This window comes from Leptodactylus fuscus, chromosome 1 (genome assembly GCF_031893055.1).
Source record: "Leptodactylus fuscus isolate aLepFus1 chromosome 1, aLepFus1.hap2, whole genome shotgun sequence".
NCBI lineage: Eukaryota > Metazoa > Chordata > Amphibia > Anura > Leptodactylidae > Leptodactylus > Leptodactylus fuscus.
This window is the reverse complement of record NC_134265.1, coordinates 298,239,891-298,263,054: the sequence shown is the minus strand read 5'-3', so window position 1 is coordinate 298,263,054 and position 23,164 is coordinate 298,239,891. Positions and strand designations below refer to the sequence as shown.

Here is a 23,164-nt window from a genome sequence, read left to right as displayed (position 1 = left end):
TCATCACACATATCAATTAAACCTAGTTTTTATTTTACCAAATACTAGTTAAATCTGAATTCTCTTGAGAAATGCGTTTTTGAACTTTACCGAAATGTAACAGAACAACTATTGCATTTTATGGTCCCAGCAAAAGTGAATTATATTTTATTGAAAGAGGTATTCCCATCTCAAGGATCCTATCTATACTGTTAGCTTATGTAAATTAAAGAGTTTTCCTAAATACATTGGTTTGCCTGCTAAGTGAAATTATTCCTTCCATTGTTTACACATTGTTTATTTGGTTAGCGTCCTGTAACAGGTTGGAGGAATGAGTCACTGCTCTCTGGGGGTGCTGAGTTCTCCCACTTTTATGTATAGCTCTGCGGCAGGACAATCAGGTCAGCTAATTGCAGTTTACTGATAAAGGTTTAGCTAGTGTCAGTTATCTTTCTATATAAGAATGTTGTTTCAGAGCAAGGTAAGTGTTCTGTGCAAGCCTGTGTAATGAAATATGCATTTACTCAGCATATAATTTGCATTTATTTTAAGTTTCTAATAACCATAATAATTATACAGGCGAATACAGATCACCAGCTTGAAGAAGAATATAGGAAGTGAGAAGAAGAGAGCAGGCAAACTGGTGATAGAGGGAGATGAGAAAACCCTTTTAGTTTCATACCCACACTACGGAAAAAAATGCTGTAGCAAACAGCAGTTTCCCATAGACTTATATTAAGTTTATAAAAATATACAACTCAGCAGAAAAGCTGTGAAAAATGCAAAAACTGCATTTTTTTTGCTGCGACTCACTACATGGGATCTTGACCTTGGCATGTGTATAAATGGAACTTACTTACAGTGGGTTAGCCCAACCTGATCCACATTCTTCATTAAAAAAACCTACGTTACTATTTGACATGTTAAATGATAATACTATTTTCACTGTGGCCCTAAGTCTTTGCAATATAAAGGTTGAAATAATCTGGATATCTGCATCAAATCCATAAAGAATACCAGCACAAAAATCACTCTTGCCTCACCTTTCCTGGGCATTCTCAGGTCGTTCGTAAGTAAGGTCTTATTCACATGTCAGTATTTTGGTCAATATTTTGTATCAGCATTTAAATGACTTAAATGTGTTACCAAATATGGCTATTTTTTTAAGCCAAGTTGTTATGAGAATTACATTTTTTAAGAATTTTGATATTTTTTTCATTTTTCATGTGACCATATTTTAAAAAGTACAATATCCTGTTATTTTTACCTGCCTCTGAGAAAAATGGGAGTACTATTTGCATTTATCTGTATAGCGGGCCTCCAGAATGAATTACATTTTAAGGGGCATTCACATGGAGTACTGTGGCGCTGATTCTGCCAAAATAACTCATGCGCGTTACACATTGAAACCAATGGGTCGCTTTTTAACCCATTGATTTCATTGTGTCACGCGTGTTAAACTGAACCCCTTGAAGTGAATTGGAGTCTTTTTACCAGCGCTGATTCTGCCGCGAGTTATCGTGGCAGAATCAGCGGCACTTTGTTCCATGTGAATGCCCCCGGTTCTAAAACACAGATGTTGGGCAATTCGTTTGATGGGTAGATCCTGCACCTACCGGGGGGGCAATGCACTCATGAAAATGGCACTTCCATTCTGTCATGCTACATCTATGTGTAATTCCTATAATCAGATCTGTCTCTACATACTACGCAGACTTTATTTTTCATTAAATATGTATCCCATTAGGAAAAAATATTTTTTATTTTTACAAGTGAAAGACAAATGCAACTTATTTATTTGATCTAATTTTAGTTACTTTTATATTTTCCAGCATTGTGAAAAACAATCTGTAATCACTTCCATTTTCTTGTATTTTATTTCTTTTCACATATTGATGCTTGTTTTTTTTCAGCAGTTTATTACTTCTAATATAGCTGTGGTTTCGGGTTGTTTTCATTCTTTTCTGATGCAGCTTCTGGAGAATATGACCTATGATGTTATTGACAACACATACAATATTGTAAGACCTTGTTTCCCTTAGTAACAGAGAATGATAATGAAAAAGAGCTTGTCTGGGGCAATTAAATATGAGTCATTTTGTCTTCAATTGGACCACTGAGTTTACTCCGAAGATCTCTGAGGGATCATATAATAGGAATTGTAGCTATTCTTTTCTACAGTTCGAGGCACAACATCAAGTGCACTGCAGTTCAACAACACAGCCCTATAAAGAGTGGGAGAGTAATAGTTAATTAGAAGGACGCCTCGGTGCATCACTTTCCATCAATATTCCTCTGTTAATATTTCCTTGTTTTGTTCAATGAATACAGAGCTAGGATTTATATATCCTGCCCCTGGTAATAGAGCGCACAGCTAAGCAGCAAGCTGTGCATTTGTCAGAAAACAGGGGCAATATGATATTCATACAGATGTAGCATTCCATATTGCTTAGATTCAATTTTTCATAGATCTTTACTGTATCTGAAATAAAACATTACATTATAATAACCGTATGGCCGCAGAAAAACTTAACACCTTGTCCTATTAATATTCTAAATGTGAAAGTTTTGATGTTTGTGTGTGTTTGTTCCTCAATCACGCAAAAACGTCTGAACGGATTTGAATGAAATATGACACATAGATAGTTTGTTACCTGGATGAACAAATAGGCTACTTTTTAAATGACATGGCGTCATGACTGTTATGAATTTATGTTCACATACTATATTAAACTGGTCTTGCTGCCAGGACTATCATCTAATTGGAGATTGCTGATAAAACTGCTCTGTAATCTCTCTATGTAAACACACTGAGATAACACTGAGTCCATCGGGTACAAGCTAACACTGAGTCCATTGGGTACAAGCCTCTGCATATTATCTGATGTGCTCCTGGCAGTGCTGACACACTGGATGGGAAAACCCCTTTAATCCAAATTGTCAGTTTGCCAATTTTAAACATGCTGGGAAAAAGAAAATCTAATTTGTCGCAAAATTCTAAAACAATGAGAGCTATGAAGGTAGCCAGAAGTCAACGAACTTCTCCTCTATCGGAGCTCAGGGGGATCATCGACACCAACACCACGCTCAATATATGATGTCCGAGCCAGCTGCTGAGATGCTGGAACAATCACAGGCATGGCATAAGGAACAAATTTAGCAGCAGAACAGCTTGAGAGCTGCCAAAATACCAGAGCAGGCGAACCATTGACCTGCAACAAAAAATGCAGCTTTTCTGAAATATGGGGCCTCAGCCTTAGGGCCCCTTCACACGGCTGATACACTGGCTGCTTTAGAATGTGTAAACGTTCCGTAGCAGCGTCTAAAGCAGATCGCATTGTTTTCTATGGGAGCCGGCAGACGCGCGCTCGCCAAACATACAAACATACAAACTTTTATAATATTAGTAGGATAGTTGTGGTCATCTGTGTACTGATAAGTGATATGGCTGCCGTAAAGAATTCTCCCACAGAAAATGGTTGTCTCAGCATATTATTTGCCTTGCTAGCTAGAGTCAGAACTATAGGATTTTTAGGATTTTTTTTAAACATGGATAATAATAAAGAAAATTTCACCATCAATTCTTTAAAAACATGGGTACTATTCCGTTATCGGGCCAGCAGCAGCGCATTTCAGCACCAGCTTTCGGGACAGCAGTTCAGTTCAGCAGCGGGAATTACAATGACATCCGAGGACTGCTGGCCCGATGCTTGTGCCCAGTAGCCAGTACATCAATGACCCCCCCTCCATCTCCTCCTCCTTCCAGTGCTGCCCCCCAGCTCTCCTTACATCTACCCCGTACCCTCTCCCCGCCACATGACTAAGCCGATGCTGGCCCGATGATAGAGGCCGTGCTTGTGTGTAGTAGGCAGTACATCGATCGATGCCCTCATCCTCCTCTTCCTTCCAGTGCTGCCCCCCAGCTCTTCTTACATCTGCCCCGTACCCTCTCCCTGTAATAGGCCTCACCGTAAATCTTGAGCAATGAATGCTACTAGATAGCCGCCGGACGCTGCAGAAAGTTTGTCCCTCCGGCTCGCTGTAGCTCACCGTTCCTATAGTCGGCGTGTTTCTTGTCAGGGCCTGGATTGAGCCCCGGTGTCTTTCCTTTCGGTCTCGGTACTAGCGCTGAGGTGAGGCCTAGTCGTGTGGCGGGGAGAGGGTACGGGGAAGATGTAAGGAGAGCTGGGGGGCAGCACTGGCAGGAGGAGAAGGATGGGGGAGGGGGGTCATCGATGTACTGGTTACTGGGCACAAGCATCGGGCCAGCAGTCCTCGGATGTCATTGTAATTCCCGCTGCTGAACTGCTGTCCCGAAAGCTGCTGCTGAACTGCGCTGCTGCTGGCCCGATAACGGAATAGTACCAAAACATGTTTTATGTATAACTTGATTAAAAATATAGGTCATTATTCGTTCCCTTTAAATGGACATGCAGTTTGATATCATGGATTAGACAAAGATGCTAAATACATTAGTTTAGAGATCAAACAGATACCTAGGAGTGCAGTTTTGGGGGAACTTGATAAGAACAGTATATAGTATAGTACGAAACAAGATCTAATACAAACAATGAGCTGAGAATTTTTGTAGATTTGTCAAACAGGGTTCTGAAATCTTGGGTACTTGTGAAATATATTATACAAACCAAAGAATACTCTTAGATTTACAAAGAAGACACATAATCTACATAATAAGCCTTTGTAGTCTAAATACCAATTACACAGCAGCACTTGGCATCTGGACCAAATAGGAGATGTTAAACAGTGGTTGTACCAACTGCAGTATATGGCGGATAATCACAGTGTTGGATAAATACAACTCATGGCACAAGTATTCCATGTAACCTCATGATCGTGGTCACCATGTAACCCCAATGTACACCCCATTATATGGAACATGTTGATGTGGAACATAATAAATAGATTGTTGATTAGAAGACTTTATTAAATGCATAAAAAGTTCAGTAAAGTAAAGCAATGTAATGATATACATATAGTGTAAATTGTTTGGAACCCAAGCTCAGAGTGGTTATCATTTGATGTTGTAGCTCGCATGAGTTGTGCGTATTTCCATTTCATAATGATTATCTATCCTCGCTTTCACAGGGAATGCCAGCCCTTTTTATCCTTAATTGTGTGGCTGTCACGTCTCGCTGCCTGCTAGGATTAGTGTTTTGATTGGAATTTAATTGAGAATTAAAAGCAGTTGAGTCCATTAACATTGCCTTTTTATCACCTCATTCTACATGCAAGGCGCTGAATGTAATATCTTACTAGAAAATATAAGTCAGTATATACCCAATGCTTATTAAGGAAATTTAAACAATAGGAAAGGAATAATCAAAATTTACTATACAATGCACATGGGAATATATTAAGGTGGGGGCTTACGTGATTAATAAACACACCTATACTATATATAAGATAGGCAATAAGTCATTACTAGGGGGTCTCACTAAGAACCCCAACTATCACAAAAATGGGGGTCATGTGTCTCTTATTTGGATTGGGTGGCTATGAAGCATGTGTGCTGATGCTACATACAAAGACTGTGGGAGTAATGAAGATAGGTAAGCTCTAGGTTAAGCTATATTGCTCAATTCCATAGAAATGTAATGAGGCAGCAATAAACATATGCAACTGTTGTTCTTTCAGATGAGGGGCATGGGACCCCTATTCTTGAGAATAAAACTATTATCATCTATCCTTTGCATGTAGTTCAGTTCATACAAACCAGATAAAATGTTATTCACCATGTGAAAGCATGGAGTAAAGAATAAGTGGAGGTGCTGTACAGCTCGGGGATCAGTCGGACTTCCCTATAATGCCTCATAGCAGGGGTCATTCACTCATGAGGGTCTGATGACTCATAGACAGTATAAAAGGCCCAGGCAGGAGGAGAAGGTGGTCATTTTGTGGGGTGGATTAGAGAGATAGGGTCTTAGAGAGTCATATGAAGATAGATAGGATAATATGGTGTGGGGGTTCTGGGGAAGTATAGTAAAACTGGAGACAACATTAATTTTATTGATAGAGAGAAATAAAAGTGCGTGTGTGACAGTGAAGTGATGTCAGAAAATTTCAATTCAATCTGTACTGTGTCCAAGACCAATACCAGACAGTTTATTCACACCACATCACTCGTTCTACATGTATCTGGTACAATCTGGCTGTTTTTCCTTTTCAAATGTCCATCTCAATGAAGTTATATATACTACCTCTTCAATTGAATTTTTTCTCCCCTAAAAGCAATACTTACAAAACACCTAAAAAAAATTGTGAAATTAGAAAAGGCATAAAAAACCCTACAGTGTAGTATTTGCTCATAGCCATATATGTCGATGTCACTGGTTAGATATAATCATAGAAGCCCTTAGTCATACACAAACTTTTTATAACAATTTATTTGCATTTCTGGTTGGAACGAAACAGTTCAGACCAAGCTTGAGCTTTTGGTCTGAACCAACGAACCCAAACCAAATCTTGAAAGGTTCACTTATAGCTAATCTAACTAACTTTGGAAGATAGTGGCTTATTGGTGCTCCTTTCCCTTGTCTATCAACCCCTAAAACACATTCTTAACCAGTCCTGTCTTTAGACATGTTCCTGTTACTCTCTCTCAAAACAGGATTGTTCTGTGTTTGTCTATATCCTGCCTTTCATCCCCCGACTGAGCGAAAGTTGTGTGACTTTTAAGCCGAGTTCACACGGAGGGTTTTTTAACTGGATTTTGACGTGGAAGCCGCCTCAGAATCTGGTCCAAAAAAACGGCTAGCCACGACTGGATGCCTCCAGTCACGGCGTTCTGCTCCCGATTAGGCCCAAATAAATGGGCCTAGTCAGGAGAGAGGTGTTGTGCCATGGACTCTGCGGTGGACTATACCGCAGAATTCACCTCAGGAAAGGGCAGTTTGCTTCTTTTGCGGTTTGTTCCTGCTCACGGAAAAAGGAACCCATTGAATTCAATGGAAGGCGTTTTTTTGAGCCTGATTTTGAGGCGGATTCTGTGTCAAAATCTTGACCAAAAAACCCTGTGTGAACCCGGCTTTAGGCTACCTCTACATAACAGTTAAAAAATGAATACTAAAAACAGATGAAACTCTATTTTACATCAATTTTTAACGATTAGTGAAAAAACAGATGAACTTCATTGAACTTTTTTTTGACCCAACTCACTAATCTGTTTTTAGCATCAATGATACTAATACATACAGTAGTCCACAAAATTTACATTAAAACTTGATCACATAAACTTGTATTGGGTCTTTCAAGCTGGACAAAAATGGACTAAAATAGGACACGTCCTATTTTTTAGCTAACAGTATTCATTTCAATTTAAAAAGAAACTGACAGCAACAGGGCAAGGGGATGTCGGAGAGATATATTAGATTGATGTCAGTTTTGTTTTTTTCTGTACCTTGTTATTGTTTATATATTGTACAGTGCTGCAGAATATGTTATTATTATTATTATTATTAGAGATGAGCGAGTAGTACTCGATCGAGTAGGTATTCGATCGAATACTACGGTATTTGAAATACTCGTACTTGATCGAGTACCACTCACTGTTCGAATGTAAAAGTTCGATGCAGAACCAGCATTGATTGGCCGAATGCCAGAAGTCTTCTCCGTGCAGCTTTCCCGCGGCATCTTCCGGCTCTTCATTCACTCTGCCAGGCATCGGGCCTGGGCAGAGCCGACTGCGCATGCCCGCATTACAAGCGGACATGCACAGTCGGCTCTGCCCAGGCCTGATGCCTGGCAGAGTGAATGCAGAGCCGGAAGACGCCGCGGGGACCCTGCAAGGAGAAGACTGCACGGAGGATCCAGCCCGACCCTCACTCGTGGACTTGGTAAGTATAATTTGATCGAATGTTGCCTACCCCTGAAACGAGCATCTTCCCCCCCATAGACTATAATAGGGTTCGATATTCGATTCGAGTAGTCGAATATTGAGGGGCTACTTGAAACGAATACACTGGTCAACAGCCAAAATGTTTCGGGCATCAAACCAGTTATTCTTAACTAATTTTGGGGTGCTGAGATTGAAATTGATGCTAAAATTTTAAAATTGGCTTTACTTTTCATGATATAGACGTGCATTTTATATTTCTATTTATATTTGGTTAAGAAAGCCTACCACCTGTATTTTGGCTGCAAAATAGGACAAGAGTTGGGCTCCACACATATGCTGTAATACATGTTCTTCAAATCTCAGACAGTGATTGAACCGGAAGAGACAGTCTATGCCGTTTGCAGTGCCAATGGTCTGGAGAGAGCCATCTGACCATAGTGACAATTGCTACTTCTGCAAGGTGCCTCCAATTGGGAAAGGAATTTCAAAAAGAAAGAAGTGGACTTTACAGTATCCGAATATTCCATCTGCGATACGCCCAGTAGCTCATTCTGAAGAATTGCCAGTTCCAAATGCTCCAGAAACATTCTCGCTCAATTCCACTGACGAGGAAGAAGAAGGAGTTTGTCATGAACCATCTACCTCGTCAGATCCAGACTTTCCTGCATCACTCTCCACTGAACCGCACCTTATATCGCAAAGTGAACTTAACGATCTTGTTAGAGATCTAGACCTGCCCAAGAGTAAGGCCGAGCTCTTAGGTTCCAGACTTCAACAGTGGAATCTGTTGGCAGATGATGTTCGAATTTCTTTCTTTAGGAACCATCAACAGTCTCTTGTCCAATTCTTCTTCAAGGAGAGTGATCTTGTTGTATGCAATAACGTTTGTGGTTTAATGGATGCTCTCAAAATCAGCTATAACCCCGATGAGTGGAGGCTATTTATCGATTCATCAAAGCTAAGTCTTAAAGCTGTCTTACTTCACAATGGCAATGCACTACCATCAGTTCCAATTGGTTATGCTGTTCACATGAAGGAAACCTATAACAACATGAAAGAGCTCTTGAGATGCATAAACTATGATCAACATCTGTGGTGCCTCTGTGGTGACTTGAAGGTGGTAGCGCTAGTGCTTGGTCTACAGGGAGGAGACACCAAGTACTGCTGCTTCCTATGTGAGTGGGACAGTCGTGCAAGATCAGAACACTACAAGAAAAGAGACCGGCCACTCAGAAAGTCACTGCAGCCAGGGGCTAAAAATGTTATGCATCCAGCACTTGTTCAAGCAGGAAAGATTCTGTTACCTCCTTTACATATCAATCTTGGTCTTATGAAGAATTTTGTAAAGGCAATGGATAGAAATGAAGAGGCATTCAAATATCTCCTCTGTAAGTTTCCAAGGTTGAGTGAAGCGAACATAAAAGCAGGAGTCTTTATTGGTCCTCAGATTTGTATGCTTCTTCAAGATGACGAGTTTTACCATTTGCTGCGTGGCAAAGAAACGACTGCATGGGAAGCATTCAAGTTAGTCGTGACTAATTTCTTGGGAAACACCAAAGCAGATAATTATGAAGAGTTGGTTGAAAATCTCCTGAAGGCATATAAAAACCTGGGATGTAAAATGTCTTTAAAGATTCATTTCTTACACTCTCATCTAGACTTCTTTGCACCAAACTGTGGAGCGGTGAGCGATGAACATGGTGAACGATTTCATCAGGAAATTGCGACTATGGAAAAGAGATATCAGGGTAAATGGAACCCATCAATGCTTGCAGACTACTGCTGGACAATTATCAGAGACAATCCCAAGTCTGAATACAAGAGACGTGAGTAAAGGAGCCGAATAGCAATTCAATAAGGATCTACGTTCCAAAGTTCAATAAACATACTTCATTTGTAAAAAATTCTTAGATATGACTATAAATTATAGTTGATTTTAGATAGAACTAAGTTTCCTAAGAATATATTTCCAAAATTTTAAAAACTGTAAACTTGCACCTCTATTATTGCAGAAGTAATAAATATGTATCATATTCTATACAATTCACAAAACAGTAAAATGAGAACTCTTCGATATCATAGAAACTAGAGCCAATTGACAGTTTTCCTTGTGATATTTGAATTCAGCACATAAAAATCATTAGGAAATGACTCATTTCATTTCAGAAACAAACAACTTTTGAAAATTTGTTGACCAGTGATATCGAACCTCAAACATTTTACTGTTCGCTCATCTCTAATTATTATATTATGGGTCTGTGTAACCCATTTTTTATTGTATGTCTATGTTAAGTCTAAAAAAATAAAAAAGAAACTGATGTGTATGAAGCCATTGACATTCATTGTTCTAAAAATGAACATGTAATGGACAAATAAAAAAAAGTCCTATATATATCAATTTTTCACTCTTTTGGGCATGGACTGGATCTGACATTAAACAAACACTAAAACACAGTGGTAAATAATGTAGAGGTTAACAGTCTATTATTCATATATTCTTATTCATTAACATTGCACATCAGGTGGTTGCAAGACAGAAAATTTCCCCGTAACCTAAGGGAAAACTCAACATTCTAAATTCAAAATTTAATTTTTCTCTTTAGTAAATATAATAAAATATTTGAATAAATGATTTTTTCCTATTTCCTCCCATTCGAGATTCTACTTTGACATATAAGTAGATAAATGGATAATGAATATGAATAATATATTCTTGGTTTTAAAAACTGCAGGATATGAATGAAAAAATAATCAAATTCAAGCACAGGTCTATTAAGGATGAATTATGGATGGCATGCTACATTTGGTGTGTTACAGTAAATTATGCATTTCACAATGATGCATGGGAATGATGTGCTGCTGTAATTTTAACAGGGCAAAGTAAAGTAAGCGTAAGTGTGAGCACTGGGGACATTGCTCTATGTAATGAAGAATGACACATGCTGGACTGATTGACTGAAAGGCCAGATTAAGCTACATGAATGAAACATTGAACTGACATACCCAATAATAGCTTTATGGAAATCAAAACAGCTGTAGATCCTTCACTATGTATGATATATTCCCTGTAACCCAGTATTAAGGAGGTTTGGATTATTTCTGGATTCTTTTCATGCACTATTAATATTAAAATGATAACATAGCTGTAATAGAAGCCTATGGGAGATTATTCCCAAAATGTGCAGAACTTGCAAAGATAATGTGTAATAGCATATAAAGACTGGAACAATTAGATATAATATTATTAGAGGAAAGGTAGTAATCTACAGAGGATTTGTAAAATTTTCTTAGTAGATTTTTTTCTCAATTATAATCATTTACAATCAATAAATCAGATATAAAATGCTTAAGCATTCAGGTCGCCCTTGTTTTGGGTCCACAGTGGGGACCCAAAAAAACAGAGACCCTGTCCTCTTAAAAGACTATAATAGACTATTATGGGGTCTGTCAGGTTTCTGCCCAGTTTCTAGCGGTTTTAAAATGAAAGTTCTCTTTGCATTTAAGGCAGAATCTGTGGCTGTGAATCCAGTCTTAAACTGGCAGGGTTTGCATAAAAAGAGATTATAAGACATTACTTACATTTCTATGGTCTCCTCATACAGCAGATTATGCATACTGATCTTATCTCCATATGGTGAACCTCTTATCTAAAGGGATTGACAATTTGATCTCCATTTATAGGGGTGGAGCTCAGTTCTTCTGATATTATTGTTAGGGAATTGCTAGAAGACCAATCTCCCAGTAGCTGCTGCTTAACTCTAGGACGGAGGGAACAACAAGACAGTGAGTCCTAAGCTGAACCCATCCTCTGTCCCTGCCTACTTGCCTCACTACCTTAGGTGACAGAGGACAACTCGGCGACAGTCCCTTCTTAGATATAAGTGATGACACAGAACGCAGACAAACAACAACAAAAGGGAGGTCAGATAGTCAAGAGGTCGTAACCAGTCGAACAGTGCAATGCAGAATCAAAATCCAAGAGAATAGTCACAAGAAAAGCCAAACATCAGAAATGCAAATACAAACAGTAATAGTATAGAGCCAGCACACACAGTAGGGTAAATATAAAGCACAAAGATGAGTGCTTACCCAAACAAGGATGTTAAAATTATGTAGGACAAAATAGATAGTAAACTATTACTTACATTTATAGTCAGCATGGTCTCTACACATAGTAGATATTGTACACTGCTGGACCTCTTACCTAATAAGATTATTATATGGTTCTACATTTATAGGAGGTGGAGTCTTCTGATTCCGAATTACATATCTCTTGTATAGCCATAAAGATAAGAAAACAACACAGAACCCTTTATAGAAAAAATAGGTTCCAGTCCATGGTCAGTGACAAAAAAATGCAAGAAAAACTAGACATCAGTCCCAAATAAATCGAAAAAGAAGCACGTTATTAGCCCATCCAAGCAACGGTGCAGTTCAACAGGACCTTTATCAAGCAAGGGAGTTTTATCCCTAGTATAGATATGAAGATAAATCCTAAGATTTTGTCTGCAGCTCTCACTAGGGAAGCATAGGATCTTATTGTGCTCGATTTGAGAACTATTTATATTTTGATTTCTCCCCCAAAATATAGAGATGTTATACAGTTATATGTAGAGATGAGCAAACACTGTTCGATCGAATACATATTCGATCGAATATCAGGCCGTTCGAAGTATTCGATTGGAATCGAACACCACAAGGCAAACGCAGTAAAAATTCGTATCCCCTCCCACCTTCCCTGGCACTTTTTTGCACCAATAACTGTGCAGGGGAGGTGGGACAGGAACTACGACAACTGAGGCATCGAAAAAAATCGGAAAAAGTAATTGGCTGGCTAAATCAGGTGACCTCCAATTTAGATGAATGGTCAATTTAATATTTGATTAATTTGAGAATGTGAACTATGTGACTGTGAGACAGGGATAGATGTACTGTCAGGGTTAGCTAGGGATTAGCTTTATTTAGGGGGGAATGTTACTCATCCAGCTCTTTGGAGCTCTATCTGGTCGGGATCCCTGTCAGATTGCGATAGGCATGAGCTGATTTTTTCCCATAGGAATGCATTGACCAGCGTTGATTGGCCGAATGCCATTTAGAGTAGAGCATTCAGCCAAGCAACGCTGGTTCTGCCAGAGGAGGCGGAGTTTAAGATCGGTCCACAGCAGTTTCCATTGTGGTCCGATCTCAGATGTAGCAGTGTTGACACAGCTCTGCTACACGGAGAAACAGCAGAGCTCAGCACACACACCAGAGATGCAGCAGAGCTGAGTGTGCAGCAGGGTTCAACGCACACTCAGCACTGCTACATCTTGTAGCAAGTGCAGCCATGCTTCCCCTGCTGTCCCAGTTGCATTCCAGGGTATTAGCATAATTTCTTGGGGTGTCATAGTGGACTTGGTGACTCTCCTGAGTCGAATGGTGGGATCCCCTGAAACAAAGCATTTTTCCCTATAGACTATAATGGGGTTCGATATTCATTCGAATCGTCGAATATTGAGCGGCTATTCAAAATGAATATCAAATATCGAATATTTTACTGTTCGCTCATCTCTAGTTATATGCATTACCCATTAACTTCTGTTAACAAAACTAAAAATGAAGTTGGACATGCTTTGTTGAGAATATGAAAGCATAAGGCATGGCAAAAGGAAACTCATGCTGTATATCTGGTCTGTTCTTAAAGGTTATGGATGCATTTGCAGCATACTGTACAATGGGAACATTCCCACTATATACAGTATGCTTCCAGTGTAAAAATGAAGTGAACTAAATCTAATTCAGTAAGAGCTAGCTGAATAATGATATATTTTCTTTTGACACTTAAGTGATATCTACAGGATATGCCATGAATGACTTACAGATGAGGGTCCTATCAGTGGGACTCATATCTGTCTTGGGAAAAAAGGGATGGACCCCATAACTTATGGCCATTTTGAATACAGAGGTGGTTGCCCATGCATGGTTCTATCAATTCATTGCAATACTTCTGAAAAAAAGCCAAGAAAGTATGCTTGCCTATTATGGGCACTTCTATAGAAGTCAATGTGGAGATCCCTTTTCACAGTGACCATGAGATTGGGGTCCCGCTGTTATCTGTTCTCTGTTTGGTTAGGAACTCCAGTTGCTCATGAAGTCAGTTCAGCATAATGTCACAACATGCTAACAAAAGCCTAGCAGTCATCTATAGACACATATAGGATAGTTTATAAGATTGTAATAATTTGTCATGAAACCATCTTGTGCTACCCATGTGTTGTGTATCTTTATCTACACATATCTGGAGTGGAAATGCCCAACAAAGATGTCTGATAAGGAAGGACACATCTGTGTCCTATGACTTATGCCATAAATGTACAAGTATACCACCTTGAGGCCGGGGCCCATAATTTGCCCGCGGTGGAAACACCGTGGGAAGAATTGCGGCGTTTTACAGTAAGTGCAAAGTGGATGGGGTTCTAGTGAATCCCATGCCCACTTTGCGGTAAAAACCACAGTGCGGACACGCCGCAATTTCCAAAACTGGCGCATTTTTGGAAATCGCAGCATGTCAATCATATCTACGGAATGCCGGCAGTTTCCCCATAGATATAAATGTAACAGTAAGTCCTTGGAGTAAAACTCGGCAAACTCTCTGTTTAAAGTGCTGCAGGAAGAACTGCGATGTTTTGCCACCGTGTTTTTTCCCGCAGCACTTTTTGGCTGTGGGTCGTCCCGTGGGGCCTTATTCTAATGCCTCCATGTTTTCTGCAGGTGAATCTGCTATTGGCTCCACCACATCCAGACTGGTACTGCTAAGTATTTGTTCCGTGGAAAAAACAGTTACAATAATATGGTTGATCTGCAGACAGAAGCTTATTTTGAGTGTAAAAAGGTGAACTTTTGAGTAGTTGATAATGTGAAACATGTTATAAAACAAAATGTATGACGTAAGTAGACATACGAAGCTGTGTGACTCCGTCCCATCTAAATGCAGAAAAGATCGCCTTTAGCCACAACTCCATTATACAAATATTTGTCATAGAGAATGTCAGTATAATCTCTGCACATCATAAAAAGGATTCCAGCGACTACAGAGCAAGAAATAATTACATAGTGGATCTGTGTCTATAATGAGGCAACCTAAGGCAACTATCGAGCAGCAACTTAAAGGCAAAGTCAAAAAAATTAGTAAAGCAAATTTATTTGTAGAGACTCAGAAAGTAGCAATTACATTGACATTTATTTAACAGTTTTACATATTATAATAATAATAAAACTGCTGTGAAAATCAGGGGTAATATGTTCTAATGCATGAAATGTGTTTCTAATAACTTTATGATAATAATGTACTGTAGAGATATAAAGTAGAATACAAGTGTTATGCTGGAATATGCAGTTTAGGGGTTTTATTTATGTATTTTTATTGTATATATCATCAAACCAGACCTGTCAGGTGGATCAATCCTCTCTTCAGGTCTTGTATAACTACTAGGCTAATGTTAGATTTACCATAGTTAGAACTAGAGGTGAGCAAACACCGTTCGATCGAATAGGTATTCGATCGAATATCAGGCCGTTTGAGGTATTCGTTCCCAATCAAATACCACGCAGAATACGCATTAAAAATTCGTATCCCCTCCCACCTTTCCTGGCGCGTTTTTTGCACCAATAACTATGCAGGGGAAGTGGGACAGGAACTACGACAACGGAGGCATAAAAAAAAATTGTAAAAAACCCATTGGCTGCCGAAAACATGTGACCTCCCATTTATAAGAACGGCCGCCATATTCATCAGATTTGCGGTCAGAGATAGGGAGAGAAACATATCTGCTGAGGGCTAGATAGACATTAGCTTCAGATAGGCAGGCAAAAACCGAAGAACAACAACAGTTCTTCTCAGAGCTATACACTGCAGGGACAGGAGTCCAGCTTTCCACGAACGGTGGAAAACAGGGATACAGAACAATTACTTGGAATACACAGCAGTTACTTCTTGCTATATATGTTTCAACCAGCTTTTATTAGGGGTGTGCCCACACAAAATAGCAGGAGACCCAATAAGTGTAGAGCGCAGAGGGATCGGAGAGGACAGGGCTGGGGTCAGCCAGGTACTCCCACAACATGTGCCTATATTTGTCCCTCCTGGTGACACTAGGCCCATCAGTGGCGGTAGTTTGGCCAGGGGGTGCCATTAACGTGTTCCAGACCTTGGTGGGTGTTGACCGGATGGCAGTTGTTAGCCTGTTGGAGGAATAAGTCTGGCAACATGGGCGAGTTTTGCATGAGTGGCTAGTACATGGAAAATCTTTGGCCTTGCTGCCTCTGGACATGCCTCTGCCTCTAGTCGCCTTTTTTGCTGCTGCGCTTGCATCCACATCTACACTGCTTTTGCCCCTAGACATCACCCGAGTCCATGCCTCTGCCTCTAGCCACCTTTTTTCCTGCTTAGCTTGCTTCCACATCTACACTGCTTTCCCCACTAGACATCACCTCTGTCCATGCCGAGTCGGTGGCCTCGTCGTCCACCAACTCCTCTTGCAATTGCTCACTCTCCCCTTACTGCAAACCATACATAACCACAGCTTGACCTGATGGCAACTGTGTCTCGTCATCATCACTGAGGCCCAGAAACGCCGGGGTGGTCCACAACCCCAAAATTGGTAGGAAATGGCGGATACTCCAGTATTTTGGCATCAGGACACAGAAAAGTCGCCTGTTAGCTCCTGCAATTTGGGATGTGGTTCAACAGAGGCAGAGACAGTAAAAGGACCCGTAAATAGATCCTGGGAGGGGGCAAGGGTGGGATGACTCTGTTGGGAAGATTGGGCATGTTGGGAGGAAGGAGGGGCAGACTCTTGGGTATGAACACGACTGCAGGTAGTGGCTGACTGGCTGGTGGAAAAGCAGCTGGAAGCATTATCTGCTAGCCATTGTAACACCTGTTCCTGGTGCTCGGGCCTGGTCTGTGTTGTACCCTGCACCCTGCTTAATGCATCTGTCATATCAGGAATTGTGATGAGCGCATGATAATGTTTCTAGTCCAGTGGAAAGGATGGGATAGGATTTCACATAAGTCTGCCACCCATGGAAACTCATGGTGCAGAAAATGAGGGAGCTGACTTTGATGAACCCTTGGATTTTGGAGATGGAACTCTATCAAAGATCTCTGCTGCTCACACACCCTGCTCAACATATGGTATCTAGAGTTTCAGTGTGTGGTGACCTCGCACAACAGCCGGAGCTTCGGGCAGATGTAGGCGTTGCTGGAGTGTATTAAGGCTTGTAGCAGCTACTGTAGACTTGCCAAAGTGGGTGCACAAGCGCCGCACTTTAACCAGTAGCTCGTGTAAATTGGGGTACGTTCTTAGAAACCGTTGCACCAATAATTTGAAAACGTGGGCCATATGTGGACCGTGTTTGAGTCTGGCAAGCTCCAGATCTGCTACCAGGTTCCGGCCGTTATCACATACGCCAACCTGCCTGGGCCCAGGTGCAGTGGGGCAAAAAACATTGCCATCTCATCCAGGATGACATCCCTGACCTCGGAGGCAGTGTGCTGTCTGTCCCCCAAGCTGATAAGATTCAGCACGACCTGCTGACGTCTCCCCACGTCAGTGTTGCAGCGTTTCCAGATCGTAGCTGGCGTCGATTTAACGGCGGTGGAGGAGGAGGGTGGTGTTTCAGCACTCCTGCCAGGAATATTGGGCGGGGAGACAAGGCAGGCCGCCACAGTTTGCAACCCGGTCCCAGCCTCAACTACATTCAGCCAGTGATTCAGATGTAGCGTCCCTGGCCACATGCACTTGTCCACGCATCGGTGGTCAAGGGGAACTTTGTGCAAAGCGCAGAACTTAGGGCCCGCCTGATGTTACAGGACACATCCTGGTTCAAGGCTCCACTCACCCTAAGGGTAAGTTCACACAGAGTAAAATGGAGTGTAATTTGGAGTGTAATTTTTACACGTGTAAAAAATGTACACGCGTATTTTGGAGCATTTTTTTTACACGTGGCGTTTCAGTAGTGTTTATGGAGCGTTTTGTGGAGCATTTACGGGTGTAAAAAAACGCTTCCGTAAATGCTCCAAAAAATGCTCTGTAAATGCTACTGAAACACCACGTGTAAAAAAAAACGCTCCAAAATACACGTGTAAATTTTTTACACGTGTAAAAATTACACTCCAAATTACACTCCATTTTACTCCGTGTGAACTTACCCTAAGGGCCAAAAATACTGCTGGTGAATTTTGTTCCATTCCAAAGGACTCTGTGTTTACATTTGGCTCAGTCGCAGCTCCAGGACATGCCTTTGAAGGCAAGGTTTCTTTTAGTGGCTCCATCTCAGCAGGATGATGATGATGATGATGATGATGATGATGATGATGAAGCTTGGTTAAATCTGGTGTCGGAAGGGAAAGTGGTTTCTGATCTACATCTAAAGTACTGGAGCATGCTGTTTGGACTGTTAACACCTGATCAGAACCCTGTAGGGGTAATGTAGAGTCCGATATTAGAGGACCATTACCAGTAGTAGTGGTTGCAGCCAATTTTCCACCTTTGTGGTCCTCTAAATAAAAGTTACCCCCAGGACTTGATGCCAAAATGTTATCAATTTCCCAATCCAAATCAAGGTCAATGTCTGGGTCCTCAGTCCAATCCACTGCATCAATCCAACACAATGAGAGTGATGGTTCTGGAACCACCATTTTAGGGCTATTCAAAACGAATAACGAATATCAAATATTTTACTGTTCGCTCATCTCTAGTTAAAACAACACATTGGATTTCTTACCACCCACTTCCATATAAATCAGTCCGCAGGTAGTACTTGATGTTCCAGACAGGACTGAAGTCCATTTTATACATTTACATCATGTATCCCAAAAATAAAAATAAAATATAAATAAGTCAGAATAAAGAAATATTTTTAGTAACTGCTTTTTTTCAAGGGATTCGCTAAGCTTCATCTGCCTATACGGTTAGTTGCACGATCTATACAGATATTGAGCCAAAATGGAATGGTACTGGAAGATTTGGGCTCTAAAACTACGTCTATGCAAGTTTTTAATTAGGGTCAGTGTAATATATGTTATTTTAGGCAAACTTACTCAACTGTTTATATATTGTATACTATTTCTGTACGAATCGTGGAAAATGGTGGATATAAGCTTTCATTTTAAAATTCCATTTATAGTGATCTTTAGGAGTATATTCCCACAAGAAGGTAATAAGGGGATCATCACTGCCATCTTTGAATAGGGTGACAGTACACATGCTCGGTTGGTGCATCATTCAGTGTCCAACCATAGTAAGGAGGAATGGGGATCTTGGCAGTCCAGTTCTAGTATAAGATGTACAGTATGTCTGAAAAGTTTGGGATTAGACAATCATAATATATCATACAGTAAGTTATGGGTAAGTCACAAAATGCTACATTAAGGTGTAAAAGACTACCAAAAGTAAACTAAGTGAAGAATTACTATATTAAAAGTTGTCTTCAGATCTTTTATATATGTTTATATATGTTCAATGATGGACCAGACGTCACGTGAGCCGGGCCTGCGTTGCAATGCATAATGATGCAGGCCATACCCATGTGACATCTGGGATGTCACCAAACAGGCCTGAAGCCTTCCATAGTGCAGGAGAGATAAGTAACAGTGCTTTTTATGTTACCTTACCTCCCCTGGGCCTCTGATCATTATACTTGGGGTTTTGAAAAGACCCCCAAGTATAATGAAAGCAGTGTTTGTGGGGTTTGTGGGCCCGGATTTAGTTTCTGAATACAATATCTCGTGCAGTGGGAGTTTATCCTCCCATTGCTATGACATCGCTAATCTTACTTGGGTGGTAAGATCGGTGCTCCCAGGGCTGAAGCCCCGCCTCCAGTGCACTAACTGATAAAGTGTATAACAAAGGTATGTTGTTTATACCTGTAGTGTAACACAGTGGCAGTAGTTGCATATGCTTCGGGGAGATAATAGACTCCCTTTAAGGGGTATTGTTTTCATTTACAGTTTTTTAGGGCGACGGTTATGATAGCTTTTGTGCATCTGACTCAGGGACTGAGAACCCATTCTAGTTCATACGTCAGTCTACTTTGTAATTTGTCCCTGTAATCTTTTCTCTATTCTGTTGAAGTCTTCAGAAATAAATGCTACCCCCCTCTTCCTTATTTCTACTGACTCATAAGAAACAGAATGTTTTAAAATATTCATTGTCTTTAGCCACTTAGCTCTGACATATCTTTCTCAATTTCCACTTATCTCCAATATTTAGGTTCTGTTTAATTACTGTGTGCTATATTACATGTTAATGCCAATTTTCTTCTCTAAAACGGCATTATTTAATGAGTGATATCATTTGCATAAGACATGAGATTTGCAGATTAATTTTATAGACTGTATTACGGATACAGGCGGAGAGCAGAATGTTTAATCAACACAAAATGTAAATCCTAATTGTTCTGATTTAATAGAAGTCTCCTCACTGTCGTCTTAAGATATTAAGTTTGCTACAGTCAATGGCATATAAAGTAATCTTTTGTAGGTTTACAGAATATGAGCAGATTTCAATTACTGCTGAAAAGCAAAATGGTTGTGACACACATAATCAAAATCCTCTTCTTAAGCCCAGTAATGCAGATTTGCCTCGGCAAATACTGAAATGTGTAAATAAAAGGCACAGAAATACTGCGGCACACAATCTGGCTGCATTGTATTATGTATATGAAGAACTTTCAGATGGGTATTCTAAAACCGGCAGATTAAAGTATGAACATGGACAATGGCCTGGAGGTGTATACCTTGTAAATATATACTGTAGGTAATACATTTTCATTCTGATTTGGAAATGAGCTGAACCTTGTGTTTGTTTCGAGCTTCTTAGGCTCTGATAACACCTACGGTAATTCTGGAATATATTACTGGCATATTCATTGGAACCCAGTCCCCTGTATGCAAAAAGACTTTCTGTGACATACATTGGTCAGTATGTTCTAGAATACTTTATGGATTAAAGTAATAGAATATACTATGTAATGCAAAGGAATCCAGGAAAAAATGTATATCATGTGGTAAACTACTATATGTCTATGCTGCGTATATCAGAACCTTACATTAGAGATCCTCCCTATGTATACCCCCGACATATATACCATGGGCATAAAGCTCTTTATACACCCCTACCTGCAGAATGGTGTTTCTTCTGCTCAAATGAAAGCAACATGGACCTATACACAGAGCCTGTATGGCAGTACAGGAGTTCCCTACAGTTCAAGCCTATGTAACCCCAGGCAATTTGTGTGCTGCCATATGGTATCTAAATACAGACTTCTATCTGAGAAGTCATACATTTATGGGAGAATATTTGTGTAGTACATCATCTGATGAAATATCAAATATACCATTATTATTTTCTTTCGGATTCCATATGAATTCATGGAAAGAAACTTTTTCGTATGAAATCGTAAGCATATAGGCATACACTATGGATGCAATCACTCATGTACAGTGGCTCTGTATAACACTGAATTTGTACTAGGCCTTTATACAGTTGTGTACGAAAGGCTGCCGTCAGGGGCATAACTAGCAGGGTAGCAGTAGTAGTAGCAGCTGCCACAGGGCCCGGGACATCAGGAGGGCCTGGTGGCAGCCGCTATTGCTGCAGATTTCAATTTTTTTTTTAATAGGCCATTACCTACTGGAGTAACCCCAGCAGGTAACAGGACCTATTTACTTACCAATCGTGGCTCCTGCTCATGGCCACCTTTGCTTCCCTTTCTATGGAGGCAGCTGTAAGCGGGAACCAAGATTGGTAAGTAAGGTCACAGGCCATCAAACCCCACAAACACTATCATTATACTGTGAGGGTCTTTTCAGACCCCCCAATTATAATGAACAGAGGCCCAGGGGAGGTGAGGTTAACATAAAAACCACTGTTACTTACCTATTTTGGCTCTGGAAGGCTTCAGGCCTACTTGGTGACTTCACCAACGTCACGTGGGCAGGGGCGGTCTGGGGGGAGGGGTCCATGTCAAAACTTTGCCATGGGACCCCACCATTCCTAGTTACGCCACTGGCTGCAGTGAAACCCAATTTCTCATATATGCAATTGTAAGATATTATGTTTGATATTAAGATTTCCAGCTAGCTTCAGGTTTTGACTGACCTGTGTGTTGACTGATCAGTTTTCTTTGACCAATGCAAACTGAAGTCTCCCGATTATATCATTTATACTATTATAGTCAATGGATTGGAAAAAACGGAAAGCTGCTGTCAGATCTGTTTTCTGCAGAAAAGAAAATTGCATCAGTAAAAAAACAAACTGATAATTTCAAAACAGATCAGTCAAAACTTGAAGCTGTCTGCAAATGTGAACAAGTCCTAACATTTTGTAGCTGTGGAATATAGAATACATGCAACATTACATGCATTGCAAAGAATAACTCAATATATTGCAGATAATAAGATACAAAGGGAAAGAGACCTCTGCTATAGAATTCACTATCAAGTAGGATTGGAAGTCATACATGTAATAGGTAGAAATATCTGTTTTTATGTGAACAAGGCTATATATAGAGATGAATAGGCCAGTTACCCATCTGCGATGTATACAAGACTAGGAATATTGTGCAGTGACAAGTAGCATATGGAGAATAGGAGAACAGGAAGATTGTAATAGAATAGTAGTTGAGTATTGTGCTCAATGGGGATAGTTAAAGTATTGGTTCTATTGCTTTTTCTTCCTCTTTCTTCAGATATTAAACAGATTTGCTATATGTATATAATAATTGACATATGCATTTCATAGATACAGTATTGGATTTCAGCATAGCTTGGTACAGAGTATCTCTATATGAATCTTAATGTATAATCTGATTTTTTTAAAGTCGTATAAAGCAAGTCCAGCATAACCATTTTATAAGAATGGTATGAATGTAGGGTGTTGGAGGTCACCCCCTTTTATAAAGTTAGCTTTAAGTGGGTAACCTCACTTAGCTAACTCATAATGAAGACAGAATATGACGTTTCGAAGTTTACTCTGGGCTTTTTCTTCAGATATATCTAAAATCACTTTCTGCAGGCTGCAGAAAGTGGCCACTACAGACAGATAAGCTATTGCAAAGTTATTTGAGTAAATGGGACACTGGGTTTTCTGTACTTGGTAGTAAATTAAATGGGTTGTCCAGGCTAAACTTTTAAAGTTTAAATCTGCTGGGGGAAGTGAAAAAAAAAATGCATACTTAGCTGTCGGAGTTGTTCCATTGTCGTCCCACACCTCCCAATTTGTTTGCTCTCCCAGTTCTCTTCTAGTGTTATGCTGAAGCCACTGAAGCCTTAGCAGTCACGTGACC

At 40.1% G+C, this 23,164-nt stretch overlaps 1 protein-coding gene across 2 annotated transcripts in view; it reads left to right on the top strand.

The window, feature by feature from the left end:
* The window catches only part of GLRA3 (glycine receptor alpha 3), a 169,678-nt gene that overhangs the window by 99,830 nt on the left and 46,684 nt on the right, over positions 1-23,164 (top strand). The window lies entirely within an intron of this gene.